Here is a 19,492-nt window from a genome sequence, read left to right as displayed (position 1 = left end):
CTTAGAATACACAACCCCAGTTAATGCATAAAATAGAAATAATCAATTAGCAATGTTTAACATATTATACAGTCATGAGATGTAAGCTTAAACTATTTAAGTGCATATTAAGTGCACCACCAGCAGCAAGAGGGGGAAGAAATGGTTTGTTGACTTATCTGCTCCCTCCGTGTCACCGGCGCTGCAACAGGGCATGCAGAGAATTATGTAAATGTATACTCCTGCATAAATAGATATAAATACCCTAATTTGAATAACAATGGTCTTAGGAGCAGTAAGGTCCTAGAGATGGCAACTTGAGTCCTGCAATGTTTAAATTTCCTGATATGGTGGTATCTACTGTCTTCTGCTAGCAATGGTGGGGCTCATAAGCATTAGTGGATACTGGCAATTCAATTAAATTAAACAGATAAGCCGTGGTACTGCTCAAAGCAAAGGTCTTCTGGAGGTGTAAAGGTGTCTGAATGCAGTGTCTCTAGAGTGATGACAGAAAGAGGTTGGGCATCCGCTTGCTCGCCAATCCTATAGATAGCAGTCTCCTAGGAAGGGGAGTTCTTGCCCAGGCTCTTGGCTGTTTGCAGGGAAGTACAAAGTATACTGCCTGATGGTCTGTCAGCGCAGCATCTAGAGATGTCTGTGTGAAGACCAGATAGTGACAGTCCCCATGCAGAGAAGCTGATGCAACCCTGGTGTGGTGATTGGTTTCACTGCTGTTATGAACTGATGTGCAAAGTCCCGTAGCAGTAGGCAAACAATATAAATCTGAAGGAGAACTCTCTGAAGAGAGTGGGGCCATGTCCCTGTACAATATATCTGCTTTTCCAGCATCCTTCTTGTTCCCCAGCTCTCTGGTAGTCGTCGTTGTAGTTGTAGCAGGCAATCATTACAATACCTAGTGTGGGAACTCGCTTCAAGTGGTAGAGCTTCTTCAAAGCACACAGCAACTCGCTTATTTTTTAAGGGCCTGTTTGCCCACTTTTATTTAAGAAAGTTCAAACAACCAAAATTCTTCCCACGCAGGGGTATCCACCATCACACGAATTCAAATAAACAGTATTCAGCCTCCTGGCTTGTACGCAGTTTTAAGTCTGCCTCCTGCAGACTCTTCCCCAAAGTATGGCACTAGCACACAGCTAGTCTGGCTTCCACCTCTCCTAGGTGTAGCCCACCTGACTCCACGGCAGAGACCTCCCGTCTGCCTGGGTGGCGCCCTCCTAACTGCCGGGGTGGAGCCCAGAATCATGTCCTGGCTTCCCCTAAAAGGCCTGCACACACCTGTGCAATCAGCACGCTGGCTGCTCTCAAAATATGGGCCCAGGATTGGAGATTTCATCCCTCCCAAATCTCTAAGAAATCTCCAGGCTACAGGTCCCAAAACAGGCTTTACAAACCAAAGAGGAAACTTATAAATCAGTTTCCTCTGCATTGTGAGAACTGCCTGGAGCCCCTCAACCTGTTTAGTTGAGAATCCTGTGTCTCCATCATGATTTCCACCATGGCAGGATACCGCACTGCCACACTAGGTAACAACTTAGCAATTGTTACTATATCCAGGCAACAATTAGGAAATTGTTACTATATGGGGGCAACAAACAGGCATTTGTTATAGTACGTGGGCAGTAATCAGGCATTTTCTTATTATGGATTGGCAACCGGTAAGCAATAATTCTACAAATAGGAAATCAGTACAAAATAGGCAACAAATAGGCAATCAGTACAAAATACGGTCAACAAACAAGGAATTATTACAATACATGGGCAACAAAAAAGCAGTTGATGCAATACATGGTCAACAAATGTCAAACAATAAAAGAGAAAACTTCCCGGTTCAACTTACTGAACAGCTTGCGAACAAACTGAATTGTCCTGTCTAACAGTATGCATTAAAAACAGGGGTTTAGTTAGTACACATTTGCAAACACATGCGTATGCTGCACAGCCTCTTCACAGCACCCCAATATTTAGCAATTCCTAACTCTTAAATTTGAGAGCCTCCATAGTAGAAACAAATGGGCAACAAATGGGCAAACTGTACGACATGTGGGACAAAATGTACAATATGGAAGCAACAAACAGGCAATCATAACAACAGGGTGGGCAGCACAGTGGCTAAATGGTTAGCACTTCCGCCTGGCCTAGGGGCGTTGGTTCGAATCCCAGCCACGGCACCTCCTGCCTGGAGTTTGCATGTCCTCCCTGTGCCTGCGTGGGCTTCCTCCAGGTACTCTGGTTTCCTCCCACACTCCAAAGACATGCTGGTAGGTTAATTGGATCCTGTATAAATTGGCCCTTGTATACAAATGTGAGTTAGGGACCTTAGATTGTATGCCCCTTGAGGGTTAGAGACTAATGTGAATGTACAATATATATGTAAAAGCGTTGCGTAAATTGACGGCGTTATATAAGTATCTGAAATAAATAAATAAAATAATAGGGAGCAAAGACAACAATGATAATAACTGGAGCCCAGTCTGCCCTCCCACCTTACCTTGACACTAGGCCTCCATTCCAGCAGCAATCTGTAGTTTTCTTCAGTGGCCATAAAGATTAGCTAGAGGAGGAGAAAGCACACCCATGCCTCCTTCTGGTTCTCACTTCTCCACAGCACTGACACACTGTGGAGTTGATATAAGTAACAATTTTTAAAAATGTTTCCAATCATAAAAACATGAACAGGAAAATGGAGCAGCAGAACGATAAGAGCACAAGTTCCAGAGCAGTCAATATCAATAGAATTTCAATGCAATTTCTACAGGTTGTCTAGGAAAGTACAGCGAAAGGTGTCTAGGTAAGAACACAAATACATAGGAGCTTCCCGTAGTGGGTATAGCAATAGGTACACTAAGCAAATCCTACCAACAGACTTGCACTGAATATAAACAAAAAACCTTATTACAGGATAAGTGGCACTAGACCTGACTAAATGTGAGTAGAAGTAAAAAGAAAAGAAGGAAGCAGAGAAATAAAAAAAATAGACTTTGTTCTCTCCATCCTTAAAACTGACTTCCCCCCTGTGCCAGCATTACTACCAGGGGCGGACTGACCACTTGGAAACTCAGGCACTGCCCGAGGGCCCGGGGTCAGGAGGGGGCCCCATGAGATGCCCCTGGTACCTTTTTCATAGGCTTTTTTGAGTTTGGGCAAGGACACAGGGGCTCCATGATCCCCTATTGCCCGGGGGCCCCATGAGTTGTCAGTCTGCCCCTGATTACTACAGATTGTGCAGACATATAGGGTTATTTTGTTTGTTTTTTTAGGGTGGATCTTCCTTGAGGTGCCATAGTTACCAAATCTTATTATAGTGCTCAGGAGAGCCATGTATACTGTACATGCTGCAAGGTGTTCCATCAGTTTGATGTCCATAATTCTGGCGTGTTGGGGTCGATTATTTAATGACAAATAAGCTGTTCGCTTTGCAAGGGAAATTTACCTTAGCTTAGTGAATGAGGTGGAGCTCTGCTGACTTTCATCATCTAATCATGTGCAAGCAAAAATACTGTTTTGTTTTTATTTTCCTTGATTGTGATTGGGTATGCTTTGCAAAGTGAATATTCACTATATTCTTTAAACTAAGCGAAAATTCCGCTGCAAAATGAACAGACTTTTGTCTTTAGTAAATCATCCCCTGTGTGTCTGACGTAGTAATGCTAATGACATTACTTAAAGTGGTTCTAAAGGCAGAAGATTTTTTTTTTTTTTTACCTTAATGCAATCTATGCATTAAGTTAAAAAATCTTCTCGGTGTAGCCCCCAGCCCCCCCCCCCCCTTATACTAACCTGAGCCCTATCTCAGTCCAGCAGTGTCCATGAGAGCAGGGGCTCTCCTGGGTCTCTCTCCCCTCATTTGCTCACACAGCAGCAGGAGCTTCTGCTGCTGTCAGTCACAGCCAATGAGGAGAAGTTAGGGGTCGGGCCAAGCCATGCTCTGTGTATGAATGAACAGTGCCCATTCACAGGAGTGCAGCTCTGGAGCATGCTTGCTTAAGTGTCCCCAGAGTAAGAGGCTTGCTATTGGGGGCACGCGACAGGAGGGAGGAGCCAGGACCGCAGGCGGTGGACTTAAAAAGAAGAGAATCAGGCCTGTTCTGTGCAAAACCATTGCACACAGCAGGTAAGTATAACATTATTAAAAAAAAGAAATAACCTTTAGAACCACTTTAAGTCACTGTCTGAATTGAAGGGGGCTTCAGGTGACCCAGTGACAATCTAGAGAGTTCCAACCCATGTACATAAAGCAACTAGCATTTCCAGGAGGAGGCTATCAGTAGTAGCCCAGAGCATGGCTGAGCTGATGCAGAGGCAGGATAGGCTCCCACCTTGAGCATTGGCTGTAGTGTAAGGCAAGCCATAGATGATGTGAATCACTTGATTCCCCCATCATCACAGTAAGTGTTGATGGGGGAATTTCTCCTGTGGATCTATTGTGTTCCCCTGTCAGGGGGGCACAGGACACAGTCCTTGCCGGGAGAACACAATGATTATTGCTAGAGGCTATAGCCGCTGAATAATTGCATTATTAAAATACGATGTGCTTTTTGAACCCAAGTCCACCAGCCAGGATTTGATCCATCTATGGCTGACTTTAGGAGGCCAGAGTTGAATGGGGACCTCTCCTGCGACCAGTACTCCCTAGGACACAGCCCTACAAATGACTTTGAGAGACTGATTTTCCCAGTGTAATCTGTGAGCCTCTGCTTTCACTTTGACAGCTGGTCCCACTTTTGATACACAGAGCAGTCTTATCTGCAGGGATGGGCCATACTATATTTTTTATCAGGAGTGCTGACAAAAACTCCTGTAACAATGCGGTTGATTTACTAAAGGCAAATAAACTCTGCAAAAGCAGTTGCTCCAGAGCTTAGTAAATGTGCAGACGCTCTGCTGACTTCCATTATCCAGCCATGTGCAAGCAAAGGTGCTTTTTTTTTTTTCAATTTTCCTTGCACGTGATTGGGTAATCCTTGCAAAGTGAACCGTTATGTCATTTACAAAGCTTTGGAACAATTGCACTTGCAGAGTGCAACTGTACCTTGTACGGTGCACAGTCTATTTGCTTTTAGTAAATCAACCCCAATGATGGCTGCAAACAGCTGGCATCCTCCTTTTGCAAATTAATGTTTAATGTGCAAGTTTTTATTGAGGTTTTTCCAAAATACAAGCAAAAGCCGTACAGCTGTATAAATACAACTAATGTATCAGAAAATTCAAGGATGATATCCAGCACAGAGTATTGATATTTCATCTGTTTATAATTCTAGGTATAAAACATCTGCAGTTGCAAATAAAAACTGTGTTTATGATGTCCAAACCATGCTTTAACCATGTCACAGTATCCCATTCTGTTCAGTTTTCCATGGACAAAATGGTGACAACCCTAGGACTGTGTCTGTTTTTCTGCTATAATTGTGCCAGTCTGTACACCGTGTGTGTGGATGGGCAAGCACAATGTGTCTCAGTTGAGGAGGCGTGGGGCACACCTTGGCATTTTCCTGCTGCAACTTTGTCCATGAAGCAGTCTACATATTTCTCTCTTTACAAGGATATTTGAAAAATGTAATCTGTCAGGACAGCGATATTGAAACTATCACTACTTCTTGTACTTTCCAAGGTGTAAGCCTCTAATCCTTACCTTTACTTGGCTACTTTGAGTTATTGATCTGAATCACGAATGCAGGCAGGTACAGTAAGTGTCAGACTCACTAAGAAAGGAAGCAAGTATATGTAGCACTACCCCCTTAGGAATTGCTGATGAATTGGGCCCCCCTATAGTCCTGCACAGCCATTCAGCATTTTCCACACAAGCTTTTATCCGGAGGCAGAAACCAGTCCTTGAGAATTGGTTTTGTTATTTTATTGAGGGGATTAGAACTTGGATAGGGTACGAGAGGGTATAGGATGCCCAAGGGAACTGATATCTGAAGACACCTTCTTGAAACTATTCACAGCTTCTCTCTCTGATGCAGTCTCTGTTGGAGTGCTAGCCAGCATCACCTAGTGGTACCACCCCAGACCCTAGACAAATTTCTCCTCACCCAGCAATCTGAAGACTTTCTTCCTGAGCAGGGGATTTGGCTTCTGTCCTCCTAATTGAGGTGAATAATCACAAGTAGGGGGTTACTCTGGTTTCCCACCAGAGTGCTCCTTCCCCTATCCATTCAGGGGGTGCAGGTGTACTCACTCTGATCCTCTCCTGTACTGCTTGTGGGTTGGCTGCTGGTACCAGGCCTATCAGCTGGGCTGCTCTTTCCCTGCCATACAGATGGTCCTCACTCAGGGGGTCAGTGAGTCCCATGTTTTCCTCATTTCCAGCTCCAGGCTTGCAGGCAGGCCCCATCCCACTAGGTCTCCTGGCAGCCTTCCTCCTCCAGCCTTACATCTTCCTACTTCTTTTTCCACCTGACTTCTCACTCTCTCTCCCCCCGAACTCTTCTACTACTGAGCAGGCTCTAACACTTTTAAGGGAGTCCAGCCCCTTGCCAAGCCTTCTGTTACGGATTGGCTGAGGTCCCTCAAGAGTGCAGCCAGTCACTCCTGAGATCCACCCACTGCCTTCAAAGTCCTCCTCCAAAAGCCTAAGAGCAGTGGGAAATTCCACAGGAGCTGGTCTGCAGAGTCTCTCAGCCCTGACCACAATTTGACCCCTCTGGCTATCACACCTGAGCTGCTAACCGTCTCCTGACTATCCATTAGGGTCTAGCTTCCCCTAGCTGAACTAGGAGGGTGCTACATATAGGGATAATGAGCACAGACTTTACACCCTGAAAAGGTACAGTATATACAGTATTAGGTGGTGCTGGATTCAATGTACCATGGGCACCCTGCCAGTTTAATTGCGTCATCCATAAGGGTAGGGCACACCTGCGTGTCTGCTTTTTTATGATTGCAGTCTATTGGGGCCAAAAATGCACACCAAAAGAAGTGTCTACACCTTTTTCCAAGTAGTACAGAAGAAAATTGTAAATAGGAACCATAGACAATATTGGGATTCCTCTTTTTATGCATTGTCGAATGATGGTTAAAGTGTGACAAATAGTTCAGTTGTGAATTTGAACATAGGTTAGCTAAACATTTCTGCTGGATATAAAATAGTGTTGTTAGATATATATGAAAACAATGCTGCCAGGTACAGGATGTGTGCATACATAGTGTGTATGTGATAATTTGATAACCTTAAAGCTGAATTCCGGGTATGGTTTGTATTGTATAGTTGCATAATCCATACCTGTGGGATGTCTATGGAAGCTGCAAATCATACTCCTCCCATGTGTTTTGTCAAAAGTGATGTGATCAGGGGCCAGGCCCCTGACTCCTCATGCTCCTGGCCCCTGATGATGACAATTTTGACAAAACACGTAAGCAGGAGCATGCGATCTTGGGTATATATGAACTATACTGGCATCCACACAGCTCATAGGTGTAACACCCTTTGGTTTGATTGAAAGTAAGAAATTAATGGGGACCACACCTTGAGGAATTTCTCATGGGTATCAGAAGAAAGAGCTGATTATTTTTTTTTTATTAACATAAAAAAAGAAGTTATACTGACCTGCTCTGTGCAACGATATTGCACAGAGAGCGGTGGCTCACCTCTTCTTTGGCGGTCCCCCACCGGCATTCTCTGCTCCCCACTCCTTCTTCTTATAAGGGTCCCCTCAGCAAGACTTTTTTTACCTTAACGCAGGAAATACAGTAGGGTAAAAAATTAGACTTTAGAACTACTTTAATCATAGTCCCATAAAATGATCTCAGAGAAATGTAATACTGGGAATTTTCAAGAGTGGGCTATGGTTTGTTTAGTCTTAAAGATAAAGGTAATTAATTTTGCTGCTGAACATGGGATAACTGGAGGGGTTTTCTTCACTAAGGTTTCTACTGAACCCAGAATAAATTAATAATCTGAATAGTATATATTAAACTATATGAGTAGTATATATTAAAGTATAAACTTGAATCCATAACCTGCAAGCCTTGGAGCATGTCCACCACATTTGTAACATCATGCCTACCTAACCACATGTACAGAAGCATAATGATGAGTACTGAGTTACAAACATGGGCGGACTGACCATTTGGAAACTCAGGCACTGCCCGAGGGCCCGGGGTCAGTAGGGAGCCCCATGAGATGCCCCTGGTACCTTTTTCATAGGCTTTTATGAGTTTGGGCAAGGACACAGGGGCCCCATGATCCCCTATTGCCCAGGGGCCCCATGAGTTGTCAGTCCGCCCCTGGTTACAAATTTAGAGATACTAGATGTGAAGTGCCAGCACAAAGAAATGTATATGAGTTTTCCAAAGCTAGAATATTACATTAATTTCTGGTCTTTGAAGTCCATATATCTGTCCAATCCTCTTCTGATTAAGAGTTACCAAGTTCCTCTTCCTATTGGGGCATATCATGTGTTTTGGGGTAAGATTTGGAGGAACGAATAGAGGCCTGTATTAAAGAAATAAGGCATGGAGCGTGAGGATTGGAATAGCATTTACTCTCAATGGCTTTTAAGACAACCAAAGTTGTAGTCTACTGCAGAAGAGATAATGAAATGCTGCAGTTGTATGTATTGATATAACTCAGAACTGGAAGCCACATGGGTATCTTGAAAATATTTGAAAGGTTTGATGCCTTCAAAAGTAACGAGTATATGTCCTTGAATCCCTTGTGGCGTCACCATCAAAATCTAGTGGAGACTACATCCCTGGGAGGAATAGGTGGCATTTCCTATAAGTCCAGAAAAGGTAAATGAGGCAAAATTAAGCCCCCTGAATATTTGATGGAATTCCAGGCTTTAATAGAATGGGATAAATAAACTTGTATTGTCAGGGATCGTAGATGTGTTGGTAACCAGATTAAAGAAGATATAGCAAAAAATATAGCAGATATATGTAAAGATAGATTTAAAAAAAAAGACAAAAAATAAAAATAATGATAATAAATAAGTAAATTTAAGCAGCCTCCAGGATGCAGCACAAAAACAGGAAGCTCTGAATGTCAGGGGTGGAGAGCAGGAGTTTTTAGAGAGAGGTCTGTTTGAGTGCTGGAAGCTGCCAAACAGCCTCAGTTGGACTGGGCTAACCTTGGGGTAAAGCCTGTCTATAAACTTTGTATTTCTTTATTGTTTTCATATGCTGTTGTGCTGAAGATAAGCAGACTTTTCTGTTATATTTCCTGAAGTTAAGTGAATTTTGTGTTGCTGCTTGGCTTGCACCTGAAGACCAATAAACACTTTTATGTTTAAGATGCTTTGCACATGATCCTGTGGAGCTATACTCCTGAATATTACTATATATATATATATATATATATATATATATATATATATATATACAATTGCAAGAAAAAGTATGTGAACCCCTTGGGATTATGTGGAGCTTTGCATGAATTTGGCATAAAATGTGCTTTGAACGTCAGCTAAGTCACAACAATAGAAGAACAGGGTCTGCTGAACATAATACTACACAAACATTAGATGTTGCCATGGTTTAATTGCACATAACATGTAAACATTCACAGTGCAGGGAGGAAAAAGTATGTGAGACCCTAGCTTAATGACTTCTCCCAGAGCTAATTGGAGCCAGGAGTGAGCCAACCTTGACTCCAATCAGTGTGATGATATTGGATGTGTTGCTGACAGCTGTCCTGCCCTTAAAAAACACACACCTGTTTTGGGTTTACTGGTTTCAAGAAGCACTGTCTGATGTGAACCATGCCTCGCAGAAAAGAGCTCTCAGAAGACCTACGATCAAGAATTGTTGACTTGCATGAAGCTGGAAAGGGTTACAAAAGTATCTCCAAAAGCCTTGATGTTCATGTGTCCATGGTAAGACAGACTGTCTACAAATGGAGAAAGTTTAGCACTGTTGCTACTCTCCCTAGGCGCGGTCGTCCTGTAAAAATGACTGCAAGAGCACAGCGCAGAATGCTGCATGAGGTAAAGAAGAATCCAGGAGTCCGCTGAAGACCAACAGAAATCTCTGGCACATGCTAACATTTTTGTTGACACATCTACAATAAGAAAAACATTAAACAAGAATGGAGTACATGGGAGGACACCACGGAGGAAGCCATTGCTGTCCAAAAAGAATATTGCAGCACGTTTTGAAGTTTGCAAAAGAGCACCTGGATGTTCCACAGCACTACTGGCAAAATATACTGTGGACAGATGAAACCAAGATTGAGTTGTTTGGGAAGAACACACAACACTATGTGTGGAGAAAAAAAGGCACAGCACACCAACATCAAAACCTCATCCCCACTGTAAAACATGGTGGAGGGAGCATCATGGTTTGGGGCTGCTTTGCTGCCTCAGGGCCTGGACGGATTGTTGTCATTGATGGAAAAATGAATTCCAGAGTTTATCAAGACATTTTTCAGGAAAACGTACGACCATCTGTCCGCCAACTGAAGCTCCGCAGCGGATGGGTGATGCAACAGGACAATGACCCAAAGCATACAAGTAATTCAACAAAACAATGGCTACAACAGCACAGAATACGCCTTCTGGAGTGGCCCAGTCAGAGTCCTGACCTCAACCCGATTGAAATGCTGTGGCATGACCTTAAGAGAGCGATTCACACCAGACATCCCAAGAATATTGCTACACTGAAACAGTTTTGTGAAGAGGAGTGGTCCAAAATGACTCCAGATCGTTGTGTAGGTCTGATCTGCAACTACAGGAAATGTTTGGTTGAGGGTATTGCTGCCAAAGGAGGTTCAACCAGTTATTAAGCCCAAAGGATCACATACTTTTTCCTCCCTGCACTGTGAATGTTTACATGTTATGTGCAATTAAACCATGGCAACATCTAATGTTTGTGTAGTATTATGTTCAGCAGACTGTGTTCTTCTATTGTTGTGACTTAGATGACGTTCAGAGCACATTTTATGCCCAATTCATGCAAAACTCCACGTAATCCCAAGGGGTTCACATACTCGTTCTTGCAACTGTATACTGTTCAAAAAAATTAAAGGAACAATTTGAAAATTCATCAGATCTCAATGGGGAAAATATCATGCTGGATATCTATACTGATATGGACTGGGTAATGTGTTAGGAACATAAGGAATGAAACATAAGTAATGAAAAATATCAACCTACAGAGGATGGTATTCAAAGACACCCTGAAAATCAAAGTGAAAAAATTATGCAGCAGGCTAGTCCATTTTACTGAAATTTCATTGCAGCAACTCACATTGATACTCAGTAGTTTATCTGGCCCCCACATGTATGCATGCCTGACAACGTCGGGGCATGCTCCTAATGAGACGACGGATATGAGGATTTTATTTGGTAGTACCTGAAAAAGATAGAGAAGTTTAGGTAGAATGGTCATTTTGATAGCATTGATTGCCCTAAACCAAAAATTCTGGTATGCACTCCAAGTGGATAATAATACCTTACGTTTACAAAATAACAAGGGGGGGGAAGTAGTTAGCTCAATAAAGGCCAGGATAAGCAAACATAAGATATGGCTATCGTTTGGATAATACGAAGCTAAAATAGTTTTTCGATATGTGCTAAAGGAGATTGTGTGAGGGATATACACTCACTGGCCTCCTTATTAGGTACACCTGTTCAGTTGCTTAGTAACAAAAATTTGCTAATCAGCCAATCACATGGCAGCAACTCAATGCATTTAGGCATGTTTAAACCGAGCATCAGAATGGGGACGAAAGGGGATTTAAGTGACTTTGAACTTGGCATGGTTGTTGGTGCCAGACGGGCTAGTCTGAGTATTTCAAAAACTGCTGATCTACTGGTATTGTTATGCACAACCATCTCTAGGGTTTACCAAGAAGGCTTAGAAAAAGAGAAAATATCCAGTGAGCGGCGGTTGTGTGGATGAAAATGCCTTGTTGATGTCAGAAGTCAGAGGAGAGGAGAGGAAAATGAGCAGACTGGTTCAAGATGATAGAAAGGCAACAGTAACTCAAATAACCACTCCTTACAACCAAGGTATGCAGAATACCATGTTGGAATGCACAACACATGGAACCTTGAAGCAGAAGGGCTACAGCAGCAGAAGACCACCTGGGTGCTGCTCCTGTCAGCTAAGAACAGGAAATGGAGGCTACAATTCACACAGGCTCACCAAAATTGGACAATAGGAGATTGGAAAAAATGTTGCCTGGTCTGATGAGTCTCAATTTCAGCTGTGACATTCAGATGGTAGGGTCAGAATTTGGTGTAAACAACATGAAAGCATGGATCCATCCTGCCTTGTATCAATGGTTCAGGCTGGTGGTGTAATGGTGTTGGGGATATTTTCTTGGCACACTTTGGACCCCTTAGTACCAATTGAGCATCGTTTAAACACCATGACCTACCTGAGTATTGTTGCTGACTATGTCTATCCTTTTATGCCTACAATGTACCCATATTCTAATGGCTGCTTCCAGCAGAGTAATGCACCATGTCACAAAGCTCAGATCATCTCAAACTGGTTTCTTGAACATGAGAATGAATTCACTGTACTCCAATGGCCTCCACAGTTACCAGATCTCTTTCCAATAGAGCACCTTCAGGATGTGGTGGAACGGGATATTTGCATCATGGATGAGAAACCAACAAATCTGCACCAACTGCATGATCCTATCATGTCAATATGGACCAAAATCTCTGAGGAATATTTCCAACACCTTTTTGAATCTATGACACAAAGAATTAAGGCAGTTCTGAAGGAAAAAGGGATCCAACACGGTACTAGCAAGGTGTACCTAATAAAGTGGCCATGAAGTGTATATCATTAATAGAATTTAACTGGTTTACTTTCAGACCTGAGAAATAATCAAACTTGGAGAGTATGTCAAAAAAGCAGGGTAAAGAGATATGAGGGGAAGTAATATTGAAAAGTATGTTATCTGTGAACAAAGTGTTCTTATTATCCAGTCCTGCTATTTCTAAGCCTTTGATTTCTTGATTCTGACACACATATTGTGCCAAGGGCTCTAAGGCTAGCACAAACAGGATGGGGAACAATGGGCACCCTTGTCTAGTCCCCCTTGCTATATAATAAATGGAGGGGGAAGTATGCCCAATACCTAACTGAAGCTGATGGTGTGGAATAGAGGCCAAGATCCATTTTAAGAAGTTTTCAGTGAAGCCCCATTTTCTTAATGCAAAAATCATATACTGCCAGCACAAAGTATCAGATGCATTTTCTATATCAACTGATACAATTGACATTTCTTGAGTTCAGGTGTGAGATAGATGGATTATGTGTCGGATTTTATATCTGACTTGCCTTTTTGCCACCAAACCAGTTTGGTCTCTATGGCTTAGTTCATTCCTCACAACATTCTCTGAATGGACGAGGTGAAGGTAAAGAGTTCACCACATATCTCTCCACCGTCTACATTCAGAGAACACTTTGCATTCACTGAGAAAAACCAAAGTGTTCTCTGAATGGTGGACTTGACAGATCACGGCAATTACTAAAGTAGAGGCAGCTTCTACAGTGATTTCCATTCACAGGGATCTTACAGGTGAATAATATGCATACTTACCTTGGTACAAGCTGAACTAACTGGAATTCACCTTTGAAGCAACTAATCCTTTAATACTCACTTCTCCAGCAATGTTATGTTCAGAGCTCCCTCACCAGTTCTGATATCTTCTCTCTGGCTTTTTCTGGGTTTGGGGTTCTTGGCTACCTTTATTGGCCAGGCTGTGTGTCAAGATTGAACACTAAGCTGGCATACATGTACGTTCTAAAGCATTATGCAAGGAGGAAGGTAAGAAAAGTTTTATTGCAGAAGAGACATAGTATAAAAATGCGTCCTGCTTGCAAGTTTATATATTTAATATTTTTTTATTGAAATTCTAAGAGTTAGGACAATGTTACAAATCGGTAAAACCATGTACAGCTGGCCATACACTGTTACGTTTTTTATTGCTCAGTCAACAAGAAAAAAAAAACAGATTCCTCCATCAACACAAACAAGGTGTCTTTGTATTCTGACTACACCAGTATCACTGTCAGAATACAATGACCAGTAGCTGCAGTCAATTGCTGTAGCTAATTGAGAAAAAAATTTCCAACATATTTTTTCAACAGCGATCAACTTCTTTTGAGTGGGGGCAGCCACACACTGATCAAATGTTGGCCAATCCCTGCTGAAAAGGCTGAATTTTGATCAGTGTGTGGCCAGCTTTACACTGTTCATCTAGAACTGCACAACCACAAGGAAAAGGTAAATGAAAATGTCTGCATTTCATAAGTTATTCTATGCAGTTAATATTTCTATTTAAATTTAGGGCTACGTTATGCTTTAAAGAAAATCTTTACTGAGAGCAATACAAAGGCTGCTGTTGCCAATCGCCCAGGGAAAACAAGTATAAGGGCTATGTTAGAAAGGCAATGTTAAAGAAGCAGTAAATATGTGCTACAAATTGCTGGATCAAGAGATTCACAGCAATTTGTAGCTAGCGATTTAAAGCAGTAGTAAAGTTGTAAATAAAAAAAACTTCCCCCTGTAAGTCAATGGCATAATGTTCTAGTATGTCCAGCAAATGGTGACATCACTGGCTGCAGAAATAGTGAATATCATGCCTCCTATGAAATGCCTAGGAGTGTCTACTTTCTTAAAAGGGGTCATTTGGGGACTGTCTGTACTATTCTGGCATTCCAGGGCCTATGAAACTGTGATAGGCAATCAGGAAGTCAAATGAGGAAATTACGCCCTTTTAAATGTACTCATTGGTTTTGAGCCCCCATACGCAGCTAGGCTCCCAAAAGGTCTCACACATGTAGTATCCCCATACTCAGGAGAAGTAGCAGAATGTGTTTTGGGGTGTACTGCCATGTATACCCATGGCGTGTGTGAGAAATATATCATTAAAATGACAACTTTGTGTAGAAAAAAAAAACTTTTTTTCCAGTTCCCAAAAACTTGTGGCAAAAAAATAAGATCTTCCAAAGGCTCAACATGCCTCTCAGCAAATACCTCGGGGTGTCTATTTTCCAAAAAGGGGTCATTTGGGTGGTGTTTGTACTATGCTGGCATTTCAGGGTCTCTGAAACTGTGATAGTTAGTCAAGAAATCAAATGAGGAAGTTAAGCCCTTTGAAAGCCTGTAGGTGGTCATTAGATTTTAGGCCCCTGTATGCGGCTAGGCTGCCAAAAAGCCTCTCACATGTGGTATCCACATACTTGGGAGAAGTAACAGAATGTGTTTTGGGGTGTATACCCATGACATGTGTGAGAAATATCTCATTAAAGTGACAACTCTATGTAAAAAAATGTTTTTTTTGTCATTCTACAAACACTTGTGACAAAAAATAAAATATTTAATGGACTCAACATGCCTCTCAGCAAATACCTTGGGGTATCTACTTTCCAAAAAAGGGGTAATTTGGGGGGTGTTTGAACTAGCCTGGCATTTTTTGCTCAACATTAAAAGCTTCTACCACATATCCACCCAATATTCCAATATTTTTTTGTGCAATCTGTATGCTGAACGAAAAAAGAACCTAACAGATTCCTCCATTCTCATCATTCGATGTGCAGGAAGAAATCTTGGCCAGAAAAAAGTGAACAAGTACATTCCAGAGCTACCACCTGCTGACCACCACGCACTCCTACTGCTGGGCATACAAAATAAAAGATACAAAACAAAGAAAACCTGCACCACCGCTATCCTAAAATAATAATTAATGATTATTATTATTATTATTATTATTAATAATAAAATAAGTAATACACAAAGCTGCTATCCCAAAGACACTGCTATGTGTCACTCAAAATATATACTATGTGTCAACACTAAGGGTAAGCAAGGGCGAACTGACCATTTGGAAACTCGGGCACTGCCCGAGGGCCCGGGGTCAGTAGGGGGCCCCATGAGATGCCCCTGGTACCTTTTTCATAGGCTTTTTTGAGTTTGGGCAAGGACACAGGGGCCCCATGATCCCCTATTGCCCGGGGGCCCCATGAGTTGTCAGTCCGTTCCTGAGTGTAAATCCCACAAATATATTACATCAAGTACATATAATAAAGTGCATTCAAAACTATTCAAATGTGTCCAAAAGTAAAGTGCATCCGAAGTTAAAGTGATTATACGAGTCCTAAAAAGGCGTCCTGTGCTTTTTCATCCAAAAATAATAATAATCAATAAAGTGTCCACTGAGAAGGTGCTCGATGTTCTTATTACACTCCTCTTCAATGAGCCACACAATTCCTTGTCTCCTCCAGTGGAAGAAAACACCCACCTGTCATCACCTACTCAACAGAGAACTCACCGGATAACCATGACCTCCTTGTTTAAGTATGGGTCATTAAGTGCGTGTTTGTCTTTAAGGGAGGGGAGTCCTGATCCACCTGCTCTCTCCTCTCAAAGCACTTTAATTTCGGACACACTTTACTTATGGACACATTTAAATAGCTTTGAATGCACTTTATTTTACAGTATGTACTTGATGTGATATATTTGTGGGATTTACACTTAGCACTGTCACATAGTATATAATACAAAAAAAGAACCTAACAGATTCCTTCATTCACATCGTTCGATGTGGATGAAGAAATCTCATCCAGAAAAAAGTATATGCTGAAGCTAAATAAATATGAGCTACCACCCAATGACCACCCCACTCTCCTAGTGCATGTGAAAAAAAGACATTATCCCAATCGCTCCAGTGGGGGAAAAAACTCCCTCCTGATCTCCCGGAAGGCAATCGAATATTCCCTGGATCAACTACCCCTGGTGTACTGTGGATTAAGAAAATAAAGCCAGAGAAAAGTATATGCTGAAGCATAGGAGCTACCACCCGCTGACCACCCTACGCTTCTAATGCTTGGGCATATATGTTCTTTTTTTTAACTGAAGATGGAGAAATCTCCCATCACAACTTCAGTGCTGCAACTTTGGCGTTCCTGCAAAGCAAACAACAAATTTTCAGAATGATAACCTTTTCAATCTTTGATTTTAGGGTCTCTCAAAATGTAGCAGACAGTTTCCTGACTAACATGTTTAGAGACCCTCCATGTGCAGCATTGTGTGTTGTGCCGTACTCTAGACTGTGCCGTGTTGTATTATGGAGTAAAAGTCCACTACAGTGTGGTAGTGATGGAAGCAGTCCTTGATGCAGAGGCCAAGTTGGGCAAGACAGGAGGGACAAAAAAAAGCAGGTAGAAATTCTGAAGGGCCCTCTGTACACTGGTATATACCTGCTCATGCAGACTCTGCAATAAATAGGGCTATTTGGTTCACCACACATATTGCAATACATGTTTAACCCCTTGACGCCGGCGCCTCCCGACCCCTTAAGGGTTTCAGAAGCCGATAGGCGGGACGAGGTTTTAGGGTCATGTGACCGCCATGATTTGGCGTCACGGCGGTCATATGATCGGGAAAGGTCCTGATCGAAAGAGGAGATCGGGAGATTTCCGTGAGCAACGGACATGTGTGCTGGGAGCGCGCAGGCGCAGACACTGGGAGGCCGCACATTTGTGTGCAGCCGGCGTGAAGAGGTTAAGCTGGCCAACTGCATCAAAGTAATCCCTCTATGGCCAGTCCTACTCTGCTCTGCCTGTGCAAATGCTACTGTGGACACAATGCCAACATAGGGGAAAAGACTAAAAAAAGCAGCTGTCACGTCTTATTACACATCTCCCACATACAGGACTTTTTTGGAAGGGAACTTTGTGTTGGGGTACCTGGGAGGACATCTGGAAAATGACTCTCATGCAGCCGGTTAACTGCATCTGGATTCAGGACTGTGACTCTATCTTACGTTACTAGAGATATTAATACAGTAATCAGTGAATAAATACTGTGCACTGTACACTGGTGACAGGGCAATCAAAGGGTTAACTGGAGGAAAATGTAATGGTTAAATGTGTCTAACAAGTGTATATGTGCTGCTTCTACTCACACAGGTAATGCTTTCTTCTGTCCCTGAATCAGAAGGGTTCAGGGATAGAAGAACAAGCCAGAACCTCTGTCTGAGTGTGTAAACAAGACACAGAGCTGTGTTGTGATTGGCATCACCCATGCAATCATTGGCTGGGACCTGCTGACTAACTTGTGCTGTAGTCAGTGACAACACGGGTCATCAGGGGGCACGTGCTTGCACGCTCCCCAAACCCAGAAGACAGACGGTGATGTACAGGTACATTGTCCAGCCTGCCTGGGCTGCCCATCCACAGTAAATCTACTGTGGGTAGGTGGCAAGTGGTAAAAGTGGTTGTAAAACTTTACCCAGTGAAGTGACTAGCCTCAGGTGATACACAGAGATAAAACAAATCCTCCCACATAGTTGGTACCTCTTTATCTGCAGCTTCTCTAAATCCATTCAAAGTCTGTAATTTATAAAGCTTGCCTGAGCAGTCAGAAACCAGGGGGCAGAGAGCTGAAATTACACACTGCAGATCTCAGTGAGGAGAGCTCTGTGTGCTGATTGCAGGAAAAGAGACACACACCCCTTTACACAGCATACAGGAACAGAGAAAAGGTTGTCAATCACAGGCTGTGTGCTGGAGCTCACTCACCTGTCACCTTTTTTCTCTTGGTGTCAAGAAAACCTGTGCAGATAGCAGAGGAATAGGACAACAGAAAGAAATAACACTAATCACTTGGAATAGAGACAAGTACACACTATATAGAAGGGTTTTTCAATCTTTTTACCAGGGATGAACCCTTGGAAAAAAGTTTGAGAGAACCCCTGAAAGTTCACATCTACAGCTCATGGAACATTGGTATAATCAGTGAGCTGTTTTTACAACAACTATTATTTTTAGAAATAGAATTAAATAATGGAATCAATATTAAAATGTACTATACCTATTTAATGTGCAACTTGGGGGCCTACATGGGGAACATTACAAAGGCACATTACATAGGGCACACAACATGAGACACATGACATGGGCTACACTACATGGGGCACATTACATGGGGCACGTTACATGGGGCACATTACATAGGACACATTACATGGGACACATTACATGAACACATTACATGAAACACACTACATGGGGCACATTACATGGGACACACTACATGAGGCACACTACATGGGCCACCTTACATGGGACACACTACATGAGGCACATTACTTTAGTGTCATCACATGGGGCATGTTACATCGTACACACTACAGGGGGCACACTACATGAGGCACAGTACATAAGGTACATTACATGGGGCAGATTACATGAGGCACACTACATGGGACACATTACATGGGGTGCATTACATGGGACACATTACATGGGGTGCATTACATGGGACACACTATATGAGGCACATTACATTAGCGACATCACATGGGGCACATTACATCATACACACTACAAGGGGCACACTACATGGGGCACATTACATGGGGTGCATTAGATGGGACACACTATATGAGGCACATTACATTAGCGACATTACATGGGGCACATTACATCATATACACTACAGTTGAGAAACCCCTTGTTTGCCAGCACCGCTCTGCATGCTAGGGATGTGATCTACCCGCCAGCTGCCTGAGACTTATGGGTAGAT

Source organism: Staurois parvus, unplaced genomic scaffold, assembly GCF_062004578.1.
Source record: "Staurois parvus isolate SC_StPar_1 unplaced genomic scaffold, SC_StPar_1.0 ptg000054l, whole genome shotgun sequence".
NCBI lineage: Eukaryota > Metazoa > Chordata > Amphibia > Anura > Ranidae > Staurois > Staurois parvus.
Note: the sequence above shows the minus strand (reverse complement) of the source record.